This window comes from Pecten maximus, chromosome 11, assembly GCF_902652985.1.
Source record: "Pecten maximus chromosome 11, xPecMax1.1, whole genome shotgun sequence".
NCBI lineage: Eukaryota > Metazoa > Mollusca > Bivalvia > Pectinida > Pectinidae > Pecten > Pecten maximus.
Genome location: NC_047025.1, coordinates 19,288 through 40,300, shown reverse-complemented (window position 1 = coordinate 40,300; position 21,013 = coordinate 19,288). Strand labels below are relative to the sequence as shown.

General features: G+C 35.5%; 1 long non-coding RNA gene across 1 annotated transcript; it reads right to left on the bottom strand.

Moving 5' to 3' along the window:
* Positions 1–11,093: 11,093 nt before the first annotated feature.
* Positions 11,094–18,112, bottom strand: LOC117337056. The gene is made up of 3 exons (XR_004534744.1): positions 18,033–18,112; positions 17,757–17,841; positions 11,094–11,162 (listed from the first exon to the last, which is right to left on the bottom strand). It is a non-coding gene; the product is annotated as an uncharacterized LOC117337056 (long non-coding RNA).
* Positions 18,113–21,013: the final 2,901 nt, after the last annotated feature.

The following is a 21,013-nucleotide window of genomic DNA, read 5'->3' as shown; positions in this document are numbered from 1 at the left end:
TTTGGTACTAATCCTATGGGTGAAATATGCAAGGTTGATATAGGTTTGCAAGGATAAGTGCCAGCAATTCTTCCTAATTCTATTTCTTTTGCTATTTTATTACCCAATTCATGACTATAAGAACATGCTGATGACAAATTTCTTGCCTCGGAGGTAACTCTAGGGCCAGTATATTGAAGCCTAAAGCCCTTTTGAAAACCTGATAGTAATACGTGTGCAGCTTCTTTCCTTGGGTAGTCTTTAAGAAGTACTGAAAGATTGTGAATGTTAATTGTGGACTTTCCCAGAGCCCACAGGTTTTGCTGTGTTTCCTGGACGCTTACCACCGGTGGGGGCTGTGTTTGGTTGATGACTTGACTGTTGGGCACGAAAACGATACTGGTTATTATTTTGCTGAAAGCATTTTGAAGAGGAATGATTCCCATTACAGCGCAGGCATTTATGCTTATGCTGACACTGGGGGCGAGAACACTGACCCTTGTAATTGTAATCATAACACTTCAGTGTACTTTGACTAGAAGTTGTGGCATTATTCATCAACGACACTGCTGGAGAGGACGACTGCATGTATATAAGCCAAAGTTCAGGATCAATCAATCCCCACGAAGCTAATGGTAACCTAGATTTACGCAGGCGGTACTGCTCGTCGTACTGCTTCCAACCCATGTTGGACGATCGAGAAGCACCTAATCGAACCGACTGCATATACTTCAGCATACCCTGCATCTGTTCAGGGTGTGCATCAGTGTATATGCTCATGTATATGATAAACGCGTCTGTCCAAGAGTTTATGTCATTTATCTTGATTTTTACTGTTTTGGGCTGAATAACCACCTCGCCCTCAACAATCGCAACTTTATGGGAAGCCTCAGGCTGGTTCACATTTTTGGGAAGAAGAATACTTAGGTCAATATATTCCCCATCTAAAATTTTCTGTTTATTTGCGTCAGAGACATGCAGGCCCAAATTATCACAGACCCCTGTTATAGGTTGGGGTTGAATGTTAAACTGTGTACCTATCATGGGTTGGGGATGCATGCTAAACTGCGTACCTGTCCCAACAGGTGTTCTCTCCCTGTTTCCAGCACTGGCATCCAAGGTTGGAATAATGTTAGGCCCCGGCTGAATTGTTGGCATGATTGTGTCGTCATTTGAAGCTGGCATCTGGTCTGTGCCTCTGCTTGACCTGGTACTCAACTTCTGTCTCTTAGCTTGGGCAGCAGTACCCCCTTTGCTCTTCGCTTTAGGCATGATCTCAAAATGTAAAACAATGCAATACATTCACACACTGTCATATGTACATCCAATATACTGCCATATAAAGATATATGATCTCGAGTTACCTATAGCTATATACAGATATAGTACTGCTTTAGGAAAATATTATTGTAATGCTTAAAAACAACATTTTAATAAACATTTTTAACACCGACATAGAACAGGACTGAAAGTATCCCTTATAATAATAACCTATACATTTTACTAACACAAATTGGCTATAAAAAAACCCGCCTATATAAAATGCACGTATATGAGAATAACATGTGTAGTCTCATTATATTACTATATTTTGATGACGACGTTGTGCACCACAGAGAGGTTGAAACTAATTTATAATGAAATATCAAACAGTATTTACTTTAACCCGGGCTCTCGACACTGTCACACCTGCGCGCGATTAAATAATCAGCACAAATTATATAACAATAGTCGGCCCCGGGTCTTACAAAAGTAAACAAGATAATGAAGATTCAAATGCTAATGACCCGTCAACGTGATGTGATTACCAATACCCGACGGACAAAAGCTTACGACATCCACATATAAGATCTATGGCATTAAAAGTAACACAATCGTATTAAATATTCGATATATAACCTGATCGAAACGGATGTATGCCCTTTCAACCACATCATGTGGCATGGTCGAACGATTGAAATTTACAAACATGGTGCAAATGCAAATTATTACATAAATACTCAAAAATGAACGTCATTACACACACACAAAGAATTATAGAATATTTCTACATGGTTTACATCAATTATTTCAGCCGGATCATATGTGGATGTCACAGATTTTACCACTTAGAAATTGTCGCCAAAATCCCGTCCCTGTATTCAAACGGAAGTAACTCGATGTGAAGGGTAGATAACTCAAAACTACATTTATTCCTTCAGTTATACTGAAAGGGAGATAACTCGAATTTACTAAAAGTATTGAATGTCTTCAGATAACTTGATTGACAGGTTATGCTGTAAATCTGAATTATGGCGCCCCGCTAAACATCGTCTTTTCGCCCCGCCATAACGCTGTTTATCGTTATGGCGCCCCGCTAAACATCGTCTTTTCGTCTTCCGGTATGTATGATATGCCCATGCTTGCTTTGGTGTATTAAACATGTTACGATATATGAAGGGAAAGGTACGTATCAGAGTTTTGTGTTTTTATAGCATACATCATACATTAAATTGTTTGTTGTTATGGCATACATTTCATTGTGTATGTTTTGTGTAGACTTATTAGTTTATAAATGGTGTAGATAAAATACCAATGGGTGATAAATAGAAGTCACATCAAATCTCTACAGGAAAACACAAGTACTCAGTAATTAATTTGTCTTCTATTCTTTATTCAAATTGATATATATGCATATCAAAGAGGAACGCATAACCCTATGTTTATCAGAAACGCCCCCATTCAATTTCAAATAAGTAATACCCACAGCACAAGGAAAACATAATTCAAACTTAAAATCGATGAAACAAGGACAATATATTAACAATTTAAATATAGATTTGCAAGGAGACCAATGAAAAAAATATCAGGAGAATATAACCATTTATTTAGGAGCCATGGTGGCCAAGTAGTTAAGGTGTCTCGACCAACTATCCCTCCAACTCTTCGTCATTAATTCGAGAACCATGTGGGACTGTTATAAGGTACATGTCGCAGGCTGGAGATTTTTGGCGGGTACTCCGACTTTCCTACACTTCAAAATCAGGAAACATAATCAAATAACCCTTGCCATTAACAGGACGTAAAGCAAAATAAAACCAAACCAAGTGAAACCATTGGGTTGTTTGACCCAAGCTAGTCTACAAAAAATACACTGTATGTGCATGTCGCGTGTCCTATCCATGAGCAGGGTCATTAGACTTTACAGATTTTTTTTGATTTATTGCTACTAGTGATGAAATGCCATTCCATTAAATCGTTGCTAGTCATAAAGTATCGAATGGATTTGAAGCAATTCTCGGATAAGAGAAAATATTGTCCATAAATGATGACCCGTTATTTAATGCAAAATGAATAAAATGCAAATAAGATGGTGTCATTTGCCTATTTCCCCGTCCTAGATAGAATAAGCAGAGACAGAAGAACACTACCGACAAGCTCTTAGTGATATATCGGACTGGTGCTGTGACCGTGGGCTTTCCATCTTGCCATACAGAAATATAGCGGACAGGGAAAGGCTTATAAAGCTTTATTGAAGAATGAAACAATATTCAAATATAATTATTATTGTAGATACCAAAAATTAGTATTGTGTAACATGAACTCTTCTTTGGTACTTTCTTCCGTGGTTTGGAGCTTATTTTGAAATTAGTAAAGAAATGCATGGTTAACATTGAAACTATTATATCAATATTGCTTACAACAAATGTATTTACTCTTATATCCATTGTTCCAAGAACATTATTACACAACGTACATTTTTTGTTATACAGGATTCTATATACCAGAAAATATCGTATGATAAAATACTGGTTCAAAATTATAAATTCTAATAACTGTATTTTGAAAACCGCATATGATGTTTTATTGAATTTACCAAAATCAAATACTGTGTTTAACTGGGTTGAATGTGTCAAAGATATGTTGTTCAGTCTTGGTTATGGTGAAGTATGGATAAATCAACATTCAATAAATTCAAATATCTAACCTTTGATCAAGCAAAGGATTAATGACATAACACGTTAAGAATTATCTGTTATTTTAGAAAATTCGCCTATTCGCCATTATATCGACACTTGGTAAGTGACATTACAAAGTTATTTGACTAAATATATACCAAAGAAAAATTGTATTGACAAAAATGAGGTTATCAGCACATAACTTGTGTATTGAGTCAGGACGTTATTCTGATATAGTCAGGAGTGAACGTATCTGTAGATTTTGTGATCCTAATCGTGATCTTGAGTATGAATTCCATGTTTTCCTTGTATGTCCAGTTTATCAATATCTAAGGCAGAAATTTATAAAAAAAAAAAATATTATTGGAAAAAGCCATGTGTATTTAAGCTTGTCCAACTATTAAGCACAACAAATGTAATAGAGCTAAATCTTTTAAGCAAATTTGTGTACGACGCAAATAATTTGAGAAAATCTCTGATGTAATTATGTTGTCCATTCTCTAATTAATTGATATAATTATATGTGCAGTGTCCCGTATGTACGCCATCTGAATTTTGTACTATTACATCTGTACAATGCCAATGAGCTGTACAGCTAAATGCAATAAAGAAATTTGAATTTGAATTTGATTACATTTCTATCTAAGCAAGTTAGTTGAGTCATCTGATATTATCTAATAATATGTTTCACCCACTCATTTGACTGAAAGTCCACATATTAGAACATTTCTTTTCAAATTTCATGTCCTTTAAGCCACTGCAAATATCACTCTTGGAAACTTTCGTCAAGGGTACAAAAATGTATCATAAAAATAAGATATACCCATCATAACGAAAACACTTTGTTTAATCATTACACATCTGTATTAGTCAATCAAAATCGACGCACAAACGTCGTCGTCATTTTTATACCATGTATATGGCATGACAGCATAGATTTTAAGCCGATTCAAATTCTTGTTTCAGTTATAAATAAATAATAATGTACGTATACAGAGATTGACCAATTCCGAAAGGGACTCATCAGAGTCGGGAGGTTGCTTGATGCAGTCATGCTCGCACCGGATGATTTCAAGACTCTTTTCTGTAAACTTGGGAACAAACCACTATCATTTAGAAACCCCAAGCAAAATGTACAAGGTTCAGGTTTAGTTTTGAGGGTTCAAACAAACGGAGCCTTGATAACAAGGCAATGTACTCTCTTGAAGCATTTCTGACTGACTGTGAAGGTATTATATTTAAGAACGTGCTACAGGGTTTAGAAATCCATAAATAATTTTACGCCATCAATAACTTTACAAACTTATAGAAACCGGACTACTAGACAACACGACATTATGAACACGCTAAATAGCGGGCATAGAGTATTATATTGTCGGGGTAAAATCCTCATATTGTCTAGTTGTTGGGTTGCTTACTTGGCATTATGTACTATAGAAAAATGCGTGTCTTCATAACTATCTGAAAAATTACTGTCGGGATTAATACAATATCATACTGCATTATAAATATTTTGTCAATATTGAGCTTTCAAAGAAGTGTTAACTAGCATTATTTCGTATGCATAGTCACCAGCAGTTGAATGTATTCATTGTGCTTATTATATAGGAGGGGCCACTGGCGTTAGGTTGGAGGACGTACTTGCCTTTTAGACTGGGGCCTCCACTGTACCGCCTTATGATTCCCTAACAAGCTAGAAATAATCTTCGGAAGTACTCAACAGTTACCCACCGCATACACATGTGGTCTAGTGTTGTGCATTTGGTGGGGATACTCGGATCCAGATGTCTTTTGTAATGACATGGTTAAAGCTATTCAGTGGTGTTGCGGTTTCCATCTTGCGTAGACTTTGAGATCAAAAGATGATGTTTGTGCAGTGACTTTTCTGAAAAATTCATGATATTATTAAGCTTACAAAACAAATTGTAAGTTTGATTTTAAAATGTGATGGTTCGGTTTGGTTGGCTATTCAACTCGCCATTCATCCGTGACCCGTGGCTCGTCCGTCCTTCCGTAAACAATTCTTGTTATCAATAATTGTCAACCTTGCAACCTACGCACGGATAATTATTTGCATGATTATGTTCTTGTGTTTAAAATGTTTGTGTTCCATCGGCATTATAAGAAAGAGCAACTACATGATTGTCATTTAAAATGATATACCAGTACCTGTTTGATGTTACAGCTTAAAAGTCGCTTATACTTTATAGTTTTATGATTTACCGAAGTGTGAAATATGAGGGAAGACTAGGACTTCTCCATTCGTCTGTCACTCCCATTTATAGTGTTCCTTATGCCTATAGATAATAACACAGATATAGCATGCGTTATCTTAAATTGCAAATGAATTGTCAGACATTTGACAATTTTGCAATACATACGAGACATGTTTGAAAAGTGAATTTGTTTGCAAGCTATTTCAATCCTAAATTGTAATATCCTTTTAAATTCTTTTAAAATTGTCATATTTTCCCTTTGTTATCAAATTTCATATTATCATATATTAGTCAAATTTCATTGTATGGTCCCTCCCCTTGACCAATCTATTGCTTTAAACTCCAAATGTTCATTGCTTTAAATGTTACAGTACTTGTTTTCATTGCATTAATGATAAGTAATGATTTATGATAGTAACCCAACGAGTGAGTATTCATTTCTTAAATGTCACTGGAAAATGGTACGTACTTCATGTGCAATAATCACGTATATAATTTATATATATAAATACATTTGTTACAAAATAGAACAATCACAGAAAAAAAGATAATAAAAATGGTTAATAAATTATTAACAAATTCTTTTGAGCTTGTCAATGGTTACGATTATCGGGAAAAAAATACTTTAAATTTGACAATTTACATTAGGTTCAGAAGTTAACACCCTTTTTGACTATAACGTTATTCATGTAGTACTGTACTCGATTACATTTTAAATGTAAAATAAATGTATATAAATGAATAATTGAAACTGTACAATTGTACAAAAAGGTTATTTGATAAATATTATAAGGAATCTTCCTTTTGAACTCCCTTCTTTCCAACATATGTGCAAACTATAATAGCTTTCGATCAATCAAAATAGTATCATTTCGTAACAGACTGAAACTGTTTTTTCTTTGTACACTTTTTAATGTAAACGCCGTACTCCATACCCTAAAGTACGTGACGAGAAAAAAATAACAATTACAATGAATTAAGGGCAGGCTATGAGTGATGGTTACTATGAGCAACATGTCCTTTTATTGACTAAACCAATTGTGAAGAAATAAGAACGGCTGTTGAAGCTGAATGTTTGTCGTACCCAGCCATGGTTCGTGTTTTTTTGCATCAATGTAAAACTGCGAAGAACCGAATTTAATTCATCAAATTCTAACAGCTCACTCCATTTTACTTTGAATATGGTACCTCATTACAGAATAAACTCACCTTTCGCACAAATAGTGCGAACGAAATGTTCATTATATAAATGGACATACCACAAACGAATAATGCTTTAACAATCCTACTAGTTGTTAGATATGATGACACCGGGCTTAACTTGATTTATCGCAGTAATAACTCGGACTTTCCTTAAAATTGTCCAAAGAATTTTATCACCCAAATATTTTCAGAATTGATTTTTCAGTTCAATTAAACTTTATTTCGTAAGTTTTACAACTTATTGGATATTATTATACATAAGAACAAAGGTATCGTCTCTTACATAATTAATCATTCATTCTACAAAACAGTTCTTGCTATCGTCACATACATTTACATTCAACAATAATAATTCTTACTACGTCTTAAAGAACAATAACAATTTATTTATTATTAATTTGATAAGTTGAAAATGAATATATTCCATCTAATTACAACAGTACCACACTAGTCTCGACAAGCTGTAATGTTCAATAAAGTACATTGAAATATTGTCGAAGTTTTATGTGTAAAATAAAGCTTGAAGAAAACAACTTTTTTTCTGGAACTATTTTTTTTTTTGTTTTTTTGTTTTTGTTTTTGTTGATTGTATATTTGTTTTGTTTTTATATGTATTGGTTAAGGAAAAGATATAGCTGTAGATAAGTGTTCTGCCCACACGTTTTCCTGTACTTGGTATTTGCCCTGACTAATCAGCGTCACACGACACACTACGACACGCCGAGATTGGTGTTGTGTTGGTTTGGACAGCTGACGCCAGATTGTGATCAATTTGAATTCGATTCCGTCGTTTTATGTCAACTTTGGCTTAGTGCAAGTGTCTCAATTTAAAACAGAACGATAGATCATGAATGAATTATTTTTCTCCACTTAATGACCTCCACGTGATTAAAGAAACCCGTTATAAACAGTCTAATTAAACTAAGTGTTTCCCATTTTTTTAAATTTTTATTTTTTATTTTTAAGGCATTTTTAATACATAAATACATTAATAATCACACACACATACATACATCAATTCCAATCGGTATGTTTTTTCACACTATCATTTTCACCATCATCACAAACTATGTCTTTCATCATCCTCATCATCATCCTCTCATCATCATTATCATCATCTCTTCATAATATTATCATATCATCATTACATTCTCAAACTAATCATAACCATCATCTTATCATCAAACTAATCTTCATAGCAATATTATCATCATCATCATCATCATCATCATCCTATCTTCATAATATCATAATCCTACTAATTATCATCATTATCTCATAATCATACAGTCATCATGATCTCATCATCATCAAAATCAACATTATAATCATAATATCATAATCATCTCATTATCATAGTATCTTCATCAACATCATATTCTCATCATCATACTAATCATCACAATCTTATCATCATACTCTTATCATAATATCATCATCATTTTCATCATCATCATGGTCATCATCATTCAAATCATCATAATTATCATCATAGTAATCATCATCGTGAAATCATCAAAATCTCATCATTTTTTCATCATCATCGTCTTCAACAAAACATCACAATCATCATCACATTATCAAACTAATCATCATGGTATCTTCATCATCGTCCATGAACCATCATCATCATCATCATCATCATCATCATCATCAATAATCACAATCATCATAATCATTTTCAACAAACATTTTCAACATTGTTTTCAAACAAACATCATCATCATCATACTCAGCAATAACAATCATATATCATCATCATCCATCAACAGATCATCATCTTCATCATACATACTCATAATCATGAATATAATGACAAACATACAGAACATACACACATCCTCATACACCGACACAGAATATACAAACACACACAAACATATTCAGTTTCCTTGTAGTCTGATCAATCATTTCAAGGGCTAAGTGTCTGTGTTGGTCATATTGATATTTTATGGTTCCTGAGCATTTATGTTTGTGGTAATAATGACTTTTTTCAATCATTTGCATGATGCCAGGTAGATTATAATTACTTTGCAACATTTTTATCACTTTTTTTTGCATGTGAAATACGGATGGGATATCAGTGTTTTATGAATATTTCGAAAAATCAAAATCAATAATTATCAATACATCTGTTAATGCGGGAATATATTTCGTAAACAAAATACATCAAGTGGAACTAGATTTTTCCCAGCATGTTGCTTTAATTACCAAAGTTACATTGGATATACAAATGTATACATTATGATATCTTTCTTAAAGAAGTGCAGTTGCATGTAAAATACAAGAAGTGTTGGTATACATATGAGTTCAGGCTAACTATAAGAATTTCGAACTGAAATTCACTTTTGCCTTCAAAACCTATTAGTATTTCTCTTCACATATTTTGATTACTGTAAATATTATCCTTTATACGCGGTCTGTATGTAGGGCTGATAGTGAGACAGAAAAAAAGCACACTCAAATTTTGCTCTACTATGCCGTTGTGTAGGCTATCTGTAGATTGCTTTAGTACCAGTAGTGAACTAGTTCTCCACAGTTCCAGAGCTTCCTTATATGTGGATGGCTTTCTAAGCCTGTTCTCATCCATATTCTGTTATAATACAGTGACTACTTCAGAATTAACTTGATCATTTTCACAAGTACAGAGTTCTTTCACTCCTTCGATATCTTCATTACCCACCAGTATCTTGTAATCAACTGTGCCTACAACAATCAAAGCGACAAATAAATATGTACAGTTCATAAAGTTATGCATGCTCTTGACTTATTTGATTTGTAAAAATTGGTTTCGTCTGGCGCCTCCTATATGTCTGCAATAAGAAACAAGTTGTATGTTGCAGTTTATTTTACCATATGGCTTGACTGTATTCAATTCTCCATTCTCAACCATGAAGATTCTTTTGGTCTTTGTTGTCCTTCATGAATCTCACAAAACATTATTTTATCCCATAAATGACCTGCTCTGTCATGTCATTATATTATAATTAATATCATAAAGCAAATATGTACAAGGTATTATTTACGTCACATAATTCTTTGCGATGCGTTGGGGGGTAAATCAAACGTAGCAAGGATTTGTCATTAGAACCATCGCGTAATTTTCATTTTGGCGCTTTGTCTACCATCACAACGGCGATTCTTTGAAATATGGCTGTGTCAGTTTGAATGCAAATCAATCACAGGAGGTTAATGGATTTTAAGTTTGCCGTTTTTTTTTTTAAATGAACATAGACTAGGGGAATGGCTGAACATTAACTACGGATTTAGAAAAAGGAAAATTTTACGTATGTTAATGTAACATTACATTTCCTTGTCACTCGGATTGCATTCACCTTGACTAAAAATACAATCTACCAATCATTCAATTGTTAAATAACAACATGGTAACATTAAAAACACTTTGTGCATACCGTCAAAACACGTGTGATGTCGCTTGAATGTCGTTGTAAACAGACACGACTATTTCGAAAAAAGAAACGAAATTGGAATGTGAAGTTGATATGAAAGAAAACTAGACTTTTTTCCAATATTGTTTTAATGAAGAAACTTAATCTACCGCTACGTACAATGTATATTGACCTCGACCTCAAAATGATATCGCACATATTCCATACCTATTTACATACTGTACTTCAGATAGAAATGAAAAATAAGCTTTGATGTGAAAAAAAATACCCGCATATTGCATCGTGAATGGCAAAACCAAATCGTTTCAGTTTGTCAAAGCCATCGACATGTATAAGGATACTAGGTCCTTCGGTGCATCTGTCTGCTACGAACACCGTCCGGGTCCAGTTCGCGCTGAAGAGTCAACACATTGCTCCTGAAGTGAAAAAAGCAAGCCAACTCAACATTAGTCAAGTAGTGTTCAATGTTAATCATGTATTTCATCGAATTAAACATCTCTATTGTACATGAAATATCTGATATATTTATACATGTTATTTCATTTGCAATCTCTCTCTCTCAGCATGATTTAACTAAGGTATAATGCAGAATTTCAAGGTCAAGATGGCGACGATATATCACTTGGATAATGGCATTTTGATCCATTTGATCTGTTTTAGTGTCTTTATGTTTTTCAAATATTTCAAGGTCACTGTGTAGTGTTAAAAACGTAAATTTTCACGCCAAAGTTAAGGGATGTTTCAGCTCCTTTAATATTTCACAAACATACATGATATTTAACATCAATTGCGGTATTGTATAATAACTACCAAATGTATATCTGTGTATTGACCTTGGTCTTAATTCAAGTGCACATGCTGCGAATATACTGAAGCATTTATATAACTTTCCCTATAACCAAAAGGCACAAACACTTCATATTGGGATCGATACTGGTAAATAAAGTTTTATTCACTTTATTACAATTAATAGACGACGTCAATCGAAATGAAACAGGGATACCGCTTATGAGTATTAACTATAAATTTTTAAATGACAAGTACACGTATACCGGGTTAACATGTCACATACACGCATACCTGGTACACATGTCACCTACACACACGTATACCGGGTACACATGTCACCTACATACACGTATACCGGGTACACATGTCACCTACATACACGTATACTGGATACACATGTCACCTACATGTATAACGGGTACACATGTCACCTACATACACGTATACCGGGTACACATGTCACCTACATACACGTATACCGGGTACACATGTCACCTACATGCATGTATACCGGGTACACATGTCACCTACATGTATAAGGGTACACATGTCACCTACACACACGTATACCGGGTTAACATGTCACATACACGTATACCGGGTACACATGTCACATACATGCATGTATACCGGGTACACATATCACCTACATGTATACCTGGTACACATGTCACCTACACACACGTATAACGGGTACACATGTCACCTACATACACGTATACTGGGTACACATGTCACCTACATACACGTATACTGGATACACATGTCACCTACATGCATGTATACCGGGTACACATGTCACCTACATGTATACCTGGTACACATGTCACCTACACACACGTATACCGGGTACACATGTCACCTACACACACGTATACTGGGTACACATGTCACCTACATACACGTATACTGGGTACACATGTCACCTACATACACGTTTACTGGATACACATGTCACCTACATGCATGTATACCGGGTACACATGTCACCTACATGTATAACGGGTACACATGTCACCTACATATATGTATAACGGATACACATGTCACCTACATATATGTATACCGGTGAAATATAATAAATGATTTTAAAATTTAGTTAAAAATATATATGAGATTTTATATCCAAAAATATTCCTAGATCTGTATTTCTATATAACACATTTGCCCTTTGGCACCAACTCTGTTTACCTGTTGACGTAGTTGATCTGATATTAATTGTACATGTTGTACATGGTTATCTAATATTGTCTGAGGCTATATGACAGACGTCTTCCGTATTATCATGTATCAATCAATCATATATACTCATACCTAGGACTTAGGACTATAAAGGTTAGATGCTACTATATTATGTAGTCGGTTTTCCAGGGAGCCACTCCTGGACACTAAGTCCTGGGCTGGGCTCTCGCCCGGGACAGGCCTGTAACGATACAGGTACAGATGTATACCTATGTATATGCTATATGTATATATGATGCACGTATATCTTAATAAAAGTACCATCTAAGTAAGAAGATTCATTTCATTATACCGGGTTCACATGTCACATACATGTATACCTGGTGTACATATCACACACATATATACTAGACGTGTCACTTTTAGGTAAACCGGGTACACGTGTCACCTACATGTACATTGTATACTGGATAAATGTGTCATATGCACGTATACCGGATAAACTTAAAATGTGAGTAAGTGCAGGAAACGAAGGTAAATGAACAAAAGCGAACATCTTTTCGAGAGCATATCTTTGTTCATGTTCAGAAATGGAAATGCCGTAAATGTTCTCAAAGTTTGATTAATATTGATACTTGTTTTACTTTTCATGCCATGCATTGTGTTAACGAATAATATGGTTTGTTTTGATTTGTTTGTTTGTTTTTTTCTTGACGAACATAATTAAATATTCCAGCGTTTCGGCAGTATAGCGGGAATTATTTGTCTCAATCGACACTGTATGACGATCGTGCGTTGCACGTGCATGGAGTGCGCGGGGTACGTGTATGGGTACGTACACGTGGTAGTGTAGGGTCATATACTAGCTACCATCTCAGCAGTGCGGACACAGAACATTTTTTATTCTTATAACTATTTCGTTAAAGATCTTAGACAGCTTTGTTACTCGGTAGGTTTTCCAAGTTTTGGTATAGCTATAATGGCTTATTGTAATAACGTTGATCCTACGTTACCCCTAGGTTCTCCTGTATGGGCAATAATTGTTTTCCCAATTGGATACAGATTTCCGGGGGCTATCTCCGTTTTTTTCTGGGCGACAGGTGTTGAACTGAACATGGGGAGTTGTTTGCGTATCATACATTGTAGTCACACGAATCTTCCATACAGCCATTGTTCTTGTGATCATGTGGAGCCAATGTATTACTCATTATCTAGGAATGATTAACGCCGACTGCTAAATTCAGGCACGCTAGTACGGCAAATTTATATTTGCATTTGTGTTGTTATTTGGGAAGGGGTGGAGAGGAGGCGCTTACCTTACAACTACTATTCCATGCCTTGTCAAAAGACGACGCGTCTTGCTTCTATAACCAAGCGATGATCCACTGCATTGTATGTCTTGCTGTATTGTGAAATGTACAAAGATGACAAAAATCATAATTACAATCAAGATACCAGTTTATTCAATACATTCTTATTATTTTAGGTTATTTTACCTTATTATGTCATTTAACCTATTTTTTCCAACTCTTTTCATATAATATGTAATAATATGTATACAATTGCTGACCCTTTTCATGGATATATATGTGTATATAGTTTTAAGTGATGCATATATCCATACTGTGAAACTTGATCAACAATACATACGACATATGCGAATGGCGGAAAATTGGTTGCTCATCACAAATGGCCGCAATTATTGGGTTTTTTTTTATTAAAGAATATGCGACAAATACGATAACAGTTTAAGTTTAAACATATTTTATTGACATAAAATGACAAAGGGATTGGTCGGTAAGTTTTGCCAACTTATTGATGACCTTTCCCGCATAAATGACATATGATAATATACAGTGGTCACATGATGATATGTACAAATATTCAACAATATGATAAACAAAAGATGATTTATGAATTGTCTTTCTTAAAAAAAAAAAGGTTATATTTTATTAGGGATGGAAAAAGAGAGAGAGAATGAGAGACAGGCAGGAGGAGAGAGAGAGGGGGGTGACAATAGTTTTGTATAGCTTGCAACAAGTAAAATTAATGAACTGAGATTGTGTTTCCGATCCTTCCCGACACAGACGACACTTGTTACACTATTCACTTTCCAATCTTTCAGCTGTTTCAAATGTTCATCACATCCCGTGCGTAAGTGGCTTTCTCCTGGTTCCGTCCGCTCTTCCAGTTAACTACGTTTCTCAAGTGCCGTTTGGATCCGGAAGGACCAGAAATACAACCTACATTTTTAGATGGATTCAATTGATCCATTGTTGTCCATACACTATATATAAAGTACGGATAGATAGGACACTTTTGAAGCAAGTTTATGAACTAATAAGATTAAGAAAAGGAGAGGAAAAAGGGAGGGGGAGTAAGAAACGGCAGCTAGTCGAATCTACCCGACCTTCTCAGGAAGTTTTGCACAGCTTTGGCGATTTTTACATTGTCATTTGGTGAAATATTAGGATCACCTTTACAAAGAACATCGATGTTGGCAGGACCGTACCATAATATTTCAGTAATAAGTGTTCTTCTTAAATTGGCATACAAAGGACAGATAAGGAAAAAATGATAGCAATCTTCACAGGGATGCCCACATTGACACTCGGGTGAATCTACGAGATTAGCTCTAAAAAGATCATAGTTTAGTGTGCTAGCTCGATTTCTCAGTCGACTGTGGATAATATTTAAATTCCTAGGTCCATAGTTTATAAAATGCTTACTATATAATATATTGTTTGCTGTCATAGATTTCTTTACATTTGACTTAAAAGAACTTAGAGAAGGCGAGTTTCTAATAGTGATATTCAAGTCGTTCCAGAGTTTTGACGTAGAGGGAAAGAAAGAATTGTTTGAAAGTTGTAAACGAAAGTGTTGTTCTCTCAAAAGATGTGCATTTCGCAAATTGTATGGAATTATATTTCCAATATACATTGGCAATAAGTCGACGAGAAAAGTAGGTGACAAATTATTAACTATAGAATAGAATAAAGACAGTTTCCGAGCATCCCTTCTCTTCGCAAGGGGTAACCAGCCGGTTTCTTGATATAAGAAATCTTTTTTTGTGAATATGGGCAGCCCTGTAACTATTCTCGCAGCTTCTAAATTTATTTTTTCCAATAGCAATGAATTTGTTGTACCACAGTTGTCCCATACTTCGCAGGCATATTCGAGTAGAGGTCGAATATAAGTAAGATACATTTTTTCTAATGTATTCCTATTTAGGATAAGTTTTAATTTACGAAGTGTGGCTATATATTTATTAACTTTTTTAACCATATATTCAACATGGATATTCCATTTACAATCATTAGAAAAAACGACACCTAAGTGTTTATGTTGGTTAGTGATTTGAATTGGGGTATTGTTGAATGTTAAAGATGGGATAAATGGAAGTTGCCTATTTGAGATAACCAGGGCCTCAGTTTTAGTAGGATTAAAGGACATTAGCCATTCTTTAGACCAGACTTCAAGTTTAATAAGATCTGCGTTTGCGTCTGCTTCAATAGTGTTTAAGTCATGGGACGAATAAGAAAGAGAGGTATCATCTGCAAAGAGTCTAGATAGGGAAGAAAGTTCACATGAAATATCGTTTATATAAAGAAGGAAGAAAAGTGGACCTAGAACTGATCCTTGAGGGACACCAGCATTTATAGTCTTACTCGAAGATATAGAATCATTAATAAAAACTGATTGTTTTCTGTTCGACAGATAACTAGTTATCCATCTTAGAAGAGGTCCTGAGATACCATAATTGTTAAGTTTATGTAGAAGACCTTTGTGCCACACACGGTCAAAGGCCTTTGAAAAATCACAAAAAATTAAAATCGAATGCTCATAATTTTCTAATGATGTAATTATTGAATGATATAACTCGATAAGTTGATGTGTTGTGGAATGGTTTGGTAGAAACCCGGACTGATATTTATAAATAAGGTCATTTTCGATTAAAAAATTATAAATATGTTTATGTACTACACGCTCAAATAGTTTACCTATACAACTTAGCAGTGAGATAGGTCTGTAGTTGGAGACAATGCTTGCGTCATTAGCCTTAAAAATAGGCATGACATGCGCAATTTTCCAATTGTCAGGATATATACAGGAAGACAAAGAATAGTTAAATATAAAAGATAGCGGTATAGCTATTTCACTGGACAGTAGTTTTAACATTTTGTGGCTAATTCCGTCAGGGCCAGACGCCTTATTAACATCTAGATTATTTATAATATCTTCAACTTCACTGTAATCTATATGTATTTCTGATAAAATAGAATCAGTCCGCCTCTCAAAAGCTGGCAATGGTTTATCTATATCATTTTCAGGTAAAGTACACACAGAGCTAAAGTAATTGTTTAGTAATTCACATTTTCTATCATTGTCGTATATTATTTCGTTTGTAGTACTATCTAGTAAAGGGGATATATCTGGGTTTTTTTACTTTTAAGAATGTTCCCAAGAAGTTTCCAATACGTCTTAGGACTGTTAGTACTTTTATCTATAACTGTATTTATATTATCATAAAATATTTCTTTAGCCCTCTTGATCATATTGTTTACTCTATTTCTCATATACTTATATTTTTTTTTGTTCGACTCGGTTCTATTATTGAACATTATTTTTTTAAGTCGATCTCTTTTTCTCATATTACGTCTAACTATTCCATTCATCCACGGTTTATCACTATCGCGTACTACTATTTCTTTGGACGGTATACATTTGTCAACGGCATCAAGGAATTTCTCAGTAAAGAAATTACACATTTCATTGACATGTGATAGGTTCGCAAATCTGTCAAGCCATGGGATACTATTAATCATGACTTTCAGTTTATCAATATCAGTCTGATCATACAGTCAAACCTTTCTTTTAAATACGATAACAATTATAAATGTATCTGCGTTTTATATATTCCTATCAGGGCTTCATTATAAATCATACTGGAATAACTTATCCGAAGTGAGTATATGAGCTGAATAAAATGATACTTTTCACCAGGTATGTATTTTACCAAATAAGGAGGATACACTTACCTGTATAGCTTGAACTACTTCATCCGTTACCGCATGCTGACGACGAAGACCTAGTGATCTGAGTATCCGATGCAGTTGTCTACAGCTGAAATAGCTTATAATTAATATTACATAAACATAAACGTGGGTTTGTAAACTCACTATATATAACATGCAATGCTCTTTCATTCAAAATACATCAAAGATATAACATCCTCATAAAGAGGGAATCAATGATGTGGTAAAAAAAAATATTTGAAGCGTTGTCCAAATAGTCTGAAAAACAAACATACAAACCTTATAGACACGTGATGTCGGTAGAAAAGAATAAGAATAATCTCGGACTACGTGTAGCCAGCAAAATGATATTCTCTAATTAGATCCTGTTCTGACAATGTTTAAGGAAAATTATCAGAAATTGTATTTAACAACATGTTACACATTTTTACTGGATATAAATCATGATTTCAAAATGTAAAATTGAAAAAACAACTTAACCGTATATTCGAACATATATAAAACAGCACAAGTGAACATAAGCGGTACAATATGTACCAAACCATTTTAAGACTCACCTAAAGGGTTATTAAAGCTAAATAAAAAGGATACTAGTGGTATTGTCTCCGTTCAAAAGGTTGGTTTATAACTGCGTTGCTCCACCATCTTCTATGAAAGATTGCTCAGCGCATGACGAGGCGGAAGGCGCCATAACGATAATTATCGTCTTGTCGGGGCGAAAAGACAATGTTTAGCGTGGCGCCATAACGATAAACAGCGTTATGGCGGGGCGAAAAGACGATGATTATCGGGGCGCCATAACGATAAACAGCGTTATGGCGGGGCGAACAGACGCTGATTAGCGGGGCGAATTAACTCGCCCCGCTGATTAGCGGCTTCGCATTTTCGTTCTTTCGCGTTGAGTTGTGGCGTCTTTTCGTTATGGCGCGGCGCCATAACGCTAATTATCGGGGGCGAAAAGACGAAGATTATCGTTCTGTCGGGGCGCCAGAACGAAACAACGAAATGGCAGAAATCAGCCACCATACTTTTGCGTTGAAGAATGTTGATGCACAAACCATAGCAGACACATTGGTGGAACTATTCAGTAGGGGGGCGTGCCAAGTGTTATTCTTACAGACCAGGGCACTAACTTCACCTCAAAAATGATTCAAGAACTCTACCGTGTGATGGGAATCAAAGGCATAACAACGACACCATATCATCCACAAGCTAATGGAAAGGTAGAGAGATTTAACGCAACTCTCAAAGCTGTGTTAAAAAAGCTCTGCACGTCAAATAATGAAGCATGGGACGAACTGTTGCCATATGCATTGTTCGCTTATAGGGAGGTACCCCATGAAGAAACAGGTTTTTCGGACAGTTCAAAAATGGTAGCGCAGTGGAAAGGACTATACAGGGTCGTAAGGAAAGTAAATGACGTTAACTACGAGGTCAATGTCGGTGGACGTCGAAAGCGAGTTGTTTATCACATCAACTTGTTACGCAATTACAACACGGCTGTACAGAATGTCATGTTTGTCCAGAAATGTGACCTGGCTGTTTCCAACCCAACAATTGAGGATACGCTGGATGTTAAGCTTGGGAAGAACTTAAACCAATCACAACGTCAGGAGATACGCCAACTTTGTGAGGAATATAGTGACGTCATCAATCCAAATCCAGGTAGGACATCATTAGGTACACACAGCCTGAGAACAACGTCTGAAAAACCAATAAGACAGCAGCCATATCGAATTCCTCAAGCAAAGAAACAGGATGTTAAGAGAATGTTGGATGATATGTTGGATCGCGGTTACATAACACCTTCATTCAGCCCTTACTCATCTCCAATAGTCTTGGTGGAAAAGAAGGACACCACTACTCGCCTATGTGTGGATTACAGAAGGCTGAACGACGTAACACTGTGTGATGGATATCCAATACCTCGGGTAGATTAGATATTTGAGAAGCTGGGTAAAGCGCAATATCTCAGCACAATGGATCTAGCAAAGGGATATTGGCAAATACCTTTGTCACAGGATTCACAAGAGAAGTCTGCATTTGTGACAGAATTTGGGCAGTACCAATTCAAGGTGATGCCTTTTGGAATGAAAACAGCACCTGCTACATTTGCACGGATGACTATTAGCAGGAGTAGAACATGTTGTCGCCTATTTTGATGACATAGTGGTATATAGTGACACGTGGGAGGACCACTTTTTACACATCAAGACTGTTTTTGATCGACTCAGAGACAGTGGGCTAACAGTAAAGCCTTCAAAATGTCAGTTTGGTGAAGAGGAACTATACTGTCTGGGACATGTGGTAGGGAAAGGAAAGCTCAAACCAGATAACCGGAAGGTTCAAGCAATGGTTGATTTCCCCCTTCCACTAACGAAAAAAGGGATTAGATCATTTCTCGGTATGACAGGGTACTACCGACGTTTCGTCAAAAAGTATGCCGAGCTAGCTGCTCCATTGACAAATCTGATCAGAAAAGATCGTCCGAGACAAATCCAATGGACAAATGACAGTGTGAAGGCATTCAATAACCTGAAGGACGAAATGACGAGGGCACCAGTACTAGCAAATCCGGACTTCAACGAACCTTTTACTATACAGACAGATGCTAGCAACGTACCTATTAGAGCTGTGCTTAGTCAGGTAATTGATGATGAGGAACATCCTATTGCCTACATCAGCAGGAAACTGTTACCAAGAGAACAAAATTATTCTACAGTAGAGAAAGAATGTTTGGCTATCGTATGGAGTGTGGAGTCTTTTGCCTATTATATCAGTGGAGTAAAGTTTACAATCCAAACAGACCACAATATTAATCCTTTGAAATGGCTTGACAGGACCAAGCAAAAGAACCAGAGACTTTTGAGATGGGCCCTTGCTCTACAGCAGTTTCATTACACTATAGAGTACCGACGTGGTCAGGACAATGCCAATGCAGATGGATTGTCTCGAGTTGAATAGATACTGTGTATATAGTACTAGTAAACAAACTGTGAAGTTTCGGTGATATTTTAAACTGCACTTAAATGTACCAGATCCTTGATATGAACACGTGTTAAGCAAAATGGATCAGAGAACATATCCCATTTGGAATTTAGTGAAATGACTGGTTTAATTCTTTGGAGTAACCATTTTTCTGTGGAAGTACTTAATTTCTGGATTAATTCCATGCTAAGGAATTGAAAGTAATAGCTAGATCTGAAGCTATAGAAACTGTGTATATACTGGACATCGTTTATGACCAGTGATTTATTTTT